Source organism: Dendrobium catenatum, unplaced genomic scaffold, assembly GCF_001605985.2.
Source record: "Dendrobium catenatum unplaced genomic scaffold, ASM160598v2 fragScaff_scaffold_1220, whole genome shotgun sequence".
Classification (NCBI taxonomy): Eukaryota; Viridiplantae; Streptophyta; class Magnoliopsida; order Asparagales; family Orchidaceae; genus Dendrobium; species Dendrobium catenatum.
The window spans coordinates 13,469,320-13,475,319 of record NW_021319682.1 but is presented as its reverse complement, the minus strand read 5'-3'; positions in this window follow the sequence as shown (position 1 = coordinate 13,475,319).

The following is a 6,000-nucleotide window of genomic DNA, read 5'->3' as shown; positions in this document are numbered from 1 at the left end:
TCCATAAAGAGCAAGTTGATGATATGGAGGAATGTCACCACCTAAAAGTGCTGAGGGAGTACCTCATCAAGTCATAGAAGTTGAAGGAATTTATGCATGCTAAGCTAGTATGGAGACAAGAAAATGTAGCTATAAAAGTGATGTAGTGTTCATGGGATCTTTATGGTGAATGAATGAATTTGATTTGTGCCCTATTACTGAGGTGATAGAATGGTTAGTTGGGTGGTGGTGAAGCTAGAATTTAGATTTTTGGATAGATTTTAGTCTGAAACTTCTAAGCTCCAACAAGTTCAGTTTTCCTTTGAGAAATATAATGATAAGCTCTAGATCAAAGGTTTAGGTGGTTAGGGAAATAATGGTTATATTTTCATAAATTTTAGATAAGTTGTTGAGAAGTTATGAAACATTTATCTTAGTTGTTCATAGTAGGAAATTGCCTCTCTATATTGAAACTTTGGCTATAGTATATTAGGGTTCTTAGATAGTTGGGGCATTTAATGGTTATGAGAGATGTGTGGGGCTATTTAGGATACTTTTGGAGACTTTGAATATATTTGGTGGTTATGGGATGCTAAGCTTGAGGATAAATAGAGCAGATGAAAATTGAGTACGGAAAAAGGAGGAAAAATAGTAAGAAGCGATAATTAATGACACACTAAACCCCTAGAGGATCAACCACCAAGCCTTAATAATAAAAAGATAAGTTACTAAGCTTTCTACATAAAATTTACACATGAAAAATAATTTTGTATTCATTAAAATATTTTGTAATAATATTTTATTGGCTCTTATGTCTTTGAGAAGACCTAATAGCTAATAAAATACAACTACATGAATTGATAACATGCTTTAATTATAAGAGAAGAAAAAAATTTAAATTAAATTAAAAGCTTCAAATATATGAAAATTTGGATTGATCACAAATGGAAAGTTCAATCAATTTATGAAGATCTTTACCTTTCCCACTTGTACTACCCACAGACCCATTAAGGGGCCTTAAATTAAGCTTTCAAATTATTCTCCCTTAATTTAAAAAGTATTATGGGATGTTCATTCCTTTGCATAGAGATTTTGGCATGGTGGCTGTCCCTAGTTCTAATAATGGGCCTTAGTTTCTGGTCTAGCCATTGGCCATTATCTTCATGCTACATCAACTCTCCTCATCTTCAACAACTCGTCCCCTAAAGAGTAAAAGAGAACAAATGGGGAAAAATATAAATGCTACTAAATAAAATGAAATTATAAAATTATAAAATTAAAGAAATAATAAAATAGTAGATTGATAACCACTTCTTTCTTCAATAAAAGAAATTTTTTAATCAAATGAATCATATCAAAAGGTGTTATCTTGGCCACCAAACCAAATAAATACTCATAATTAATGGGGTTGAGAAATAAAATTCATAATATTTTAAAAAGAATCCAAAGAGAACAAGAAAAGAAAACAATAATGCAAGACTGGGAAAACTCACCAAAGTTATTCCAACAAGTGAATGGATCACCAAATGCATCATCACATGCACACAAGTGGAACTTCTTTGATCATACCAATATGTTTGAGAATCTGGAGGGATGAAAGGAGAAAAAACATGAATTATCCAATGGTCGTAGTTAGGATATGGGTCTAATTATTATTTTATCGATAACAAACTACCATGGTATCCTAAAGGAAAGGGCCACCAAGCCATATGGAAAAGAAAAACCAAAACCAAGGAAAGTAGCTTTAATTAAATCAATTATTCAACATAAATATATGATACTAATATTATGTGGTTTTGCGTATTTCCCAACTTTTTCAATTCTAAAAAAAATCATATCTTGTCATAAATATTTCTAGCTTCTAGAGGGAGTGACGTGTGCCTTCAATCCTTGACCTTGACATCTTTAGTGACCTTGGTTCTTATATTAAAAATTGTATCATAACAACATGATCTTTGTGATGAATATAGGAACATGATTTATTTCCTCTCAGGGTGATGATGGAATGGTTATTTGCGTGGTTGTGAAGTTTGAATTTAGGTTTTTTGACTGATTTTTTTCTAAAACATATAAGCCCCAAAAAGATGAGTTTTCCTTAGAGAAAAATAATGAGAAACTCAAGATTAAGTGCAGCCGTACCCTCTGCATTCGAACCCCCGCGAGCGGTGCTCCTTCGGAGGTCCACAGTGACGTGTGCCTTCAATCCTTGACCTTGACATCTTTAGTGACCTTGGTTCTTATATTAAAAATTGTATCATATCAACATGATCTTTGTGATGAATATAGGAACATGATTTATTTCCTCTCAGGGTGATGATGGAATGGTTATTTGCGTGGTTGTGAAGTTTGAATTTAGGTTTTTTGACTGATTTTTTTCTAAAACATATAAGCCCCAAAAAGATGAGTTTTCCTTAGAGAAAAATAATGAGAAACTCAAGATTAAAGATTTGAGATGTTAGGAAACTAGGCTGAAATTTTAGATATTGATTATTCATTGTTGAGAACTTATGAAATGTTTATCTTGGTTGCTCACAATTGAACATTACCTCTCTATATTGGAACTTTGGCTATGGTATATTAAGGCTCTTAGAGAGGTGAGGCCTTTGAAACTTATGAGAGATGTATGGAATTATTTAGGAGAGTTTGGATATTTTTGGGGGGTTAAGGAATTCTAAGCTTGAGGCTAGTTATACGAGGAAAAAATTATGTAAAGGAAGAAAGGGAAAAATGGTAAGAAGAGATAGCTAAGGACTCCCAAAGCCCTAGATATTCAACCATAAAACCTTACCAATGCTTAGAGAAGCAATCAATTTTTTCCCATATGACATTTTCACAAGAAAAAAACAAATTTATTCAGACCGTCAAGTACAAAGCAAAGTCATATTTATAGGCCTTTCTTTAAGACTAAACAATTTTGAATTACCTCAAGGGGGAATAAAGTATTATTATATGATTGAGGAAATTTCCTAATAGTAAGAGAAAGAAAATAAAAGAAATAAAATAAAATTTAAAGCTTCCAAATACATGAAATTTTGGATTTTGGCTATAAATCGTGAGTAGGGTCTTCTTGAAATCAATCAATTTATTAATATCATTGCCTTTTTAACTTGTATGGCCCACCTACCCATCAAATGGAATTAAATTAAGCTTTTAAATTATTTTCTCATAATTTTAAAGTAGCATGGGGAGTTCATGGGTTTATAAAGAGAGCTTTTTATCGCGATTGCCCAAATTCTGATGATGGCTTTAAGTTTAGGATCTTGTCCTTAGCCTTTATCTTGGTGCTGCATCTAGAAGGCTCCATGAATTATATTCTAGAGTGGTGCCCACCATCTTGATTGTTGGGTGAGCCGAATCTCCAGTGACTGCAAAGAAGATGAGGGCCAAATAGGTGAGCTTGATGTCAATTTAAAGTTCTTCAATCACTTTCTACAAAGATGACAAGATTGCTTGAGAGAGCCTACATAATGACACAATGATCATCACTACATTGGTTTCCAAATATCAAATTGGTAGCATTTTAATAGATATATAAGTTTTGTGAACATTTCTTTATATATATGTTTTGTTGAACAACCATGCACACATGCATGAGTGTAATTCAAAATAGATAACTTAGAAAGTTTATTAAAATACTTAGTTTTTTTATTAACCATACAATACAATTTGAATCGTGCTATACGATCTAAATTTTAATTTATTATTTATGATAATAAATTATCATTAATCAATAGAAATTTCAAATATAACATTTTCATAACTAATCCTATGATATGATTAATATCATACTAGACAATCCTTCACTTCAAATAAAAAATCATAAATTTTAATATTTCAAAAAAAAAGAGGTAATTTTAAAATTTGAACTGATCATATTAGATGTTTCAATTGATGTAGTACGAAATTTTATTTCTCATTTTAATATTTACCTATTTGGTAACCTAAAATCAAATAGTCATATCAAATAAAATTTAATATTATATGATCCTAATCGTATATAGTTTGAACAATAGGGAGCTTTTTCAGATGAAATACTTTTGGACAAATTGATGTAACTCACTAAGCTAGCAACATTAAATAGATCATATTATATATGTAGGTATCATAATATATTATCTACCTGAGAAATTAACTTAATAAGGATTTTAGGGTTAGATTTATATCCTTAATATAAATACTTAACTAATTTGGATTTTCATTGAGGCTTGAATTGAATTTAAATTTAGATTGAATTGGGGTCAGGATTGATTTGGAATCTGGATGGATTCTTAATGACCTCATACAAAAATGAGGTCAATATATATATGTAGGTATCATAATATATTATCTACCTGAGAAATTAACTTAATAAGGATTTTAGGGTTAGATTTATATCCTTAATATAAATACTTAACTAAAACTAGAGATAATATAATTGATAGTTAGAAAGAGAATTTTTCCCAAAGAGAGACAAGGGATTCTTAGAGAAAGTTCTTGAGATCTTTACATAATAGTTTGAGGAAGATGGTGAGATAGATTGGAGAGAACCTAAGCGGTTTCTTGGAAGGGTGTCCAAAAAATCTTTGTGTAAGAGAAGTACTTAAGGTTGTTCATATTCATCAATATCCTCATTCCTTGAGTAGTTGTATGTGAGATCTCTTTTGTGAAAGAGCTTTTGGGAGTCTTGATATAGGAGACTCTTTTGTTTAGTTGGGTGGCTAGTGTTGTAGGCATCTCCACTATGTTGGGTGTAGAATGAGGTTGGATTTTTAGGATAGAAGTTCTCTAAAGTGTGTTATCCATTTCTATATGAATGAGAAGGCCTTATCCACCTTGATGTGAGCAAAAGGAGTGTGTTAGTGGAATTCCAAAAAAAAAAAAGACTCCAAGGAGTGGACGCGGGTCATGTTGATTGAACCACCATAAAAATCTAAATTACATTTTTCTTTTTTTTTTTCTTTTTTTTTTAATTTCTTCACTTACTTATTTTGTGTTATATTATTGTTGATTATTTGAAAAAAAAAATATTACATATATTTCTGAAAATTGATGACCAGTTGATAATAACAAAGATAAAGAAGGAAACAAAGGTATATTTAATTTATTCTAAGTGTGATAAAATTATATTAGAAAACAAAGGGAATCAGTTTTTGTTTTTGTGCTCTATAAGTTCTAAAGTCTTTGGCTAATATAATATATATTATTAAAATTTTTAAAAGACAACAATTCACCCACCCCCTTCCTCTCTCGTGCTATGACACTTTTAACTTGTATCAGAGCGGGTTAGTTAGCTAACAAATTTTAATATCGTAAGTTGATCTTGACATGGCACAATTGGGGAGTCATTACATGATGGAGGGGAGCTTTATTACATGTATGCCACTTTTTAATAACATACCCTTTAATTTCTAACAAATTTCTATGGTAAATTTTTTTGGTCAATTTATTTTAAAATGTGGAACTTCATTCAAGTAGGATATACACCTCCACATCATATAGGGAATGGCATGAATGTAGAACATTCCTTTTCTGATCATAACTTCAAAAGATAGGGAGTTAGATCAACTTAAGACAAGATGCTTAAACTATTTTGTTATTGCACTAAAATATAATTATTGTATGCATGTTTCCCTCATATATGGGAGGTAAGGAGAAATGTGATAAATTGTAAATCATATACAAATGTACATTTGAATTCAAACATTCATGAATGAACATTCATCTTCACGACTGTGAATTATTTCGTATCAATCTAATGAGAGCATTTGTAACATGTACATTAAATTGACAAAAATCATCACATCATGACATGCTTTAGGTAAAGAGATATAAAATGCTCAAAAAGATAATTAGATATTAAGGTATTTACATGAATCTTTGTATGCCAAGGTGATCACAATTTCTAAGTCAAAGGATTTAAAGTCTTATTCTATTAATAACTTGCTTGCCTCAATTAAAGATTTTGAACAAAACAATAGCCAAAGAAATGCAAGTATGGAGAAATGAAAGAAGGAAAACATTATTATATTGAAAGTTGATTAG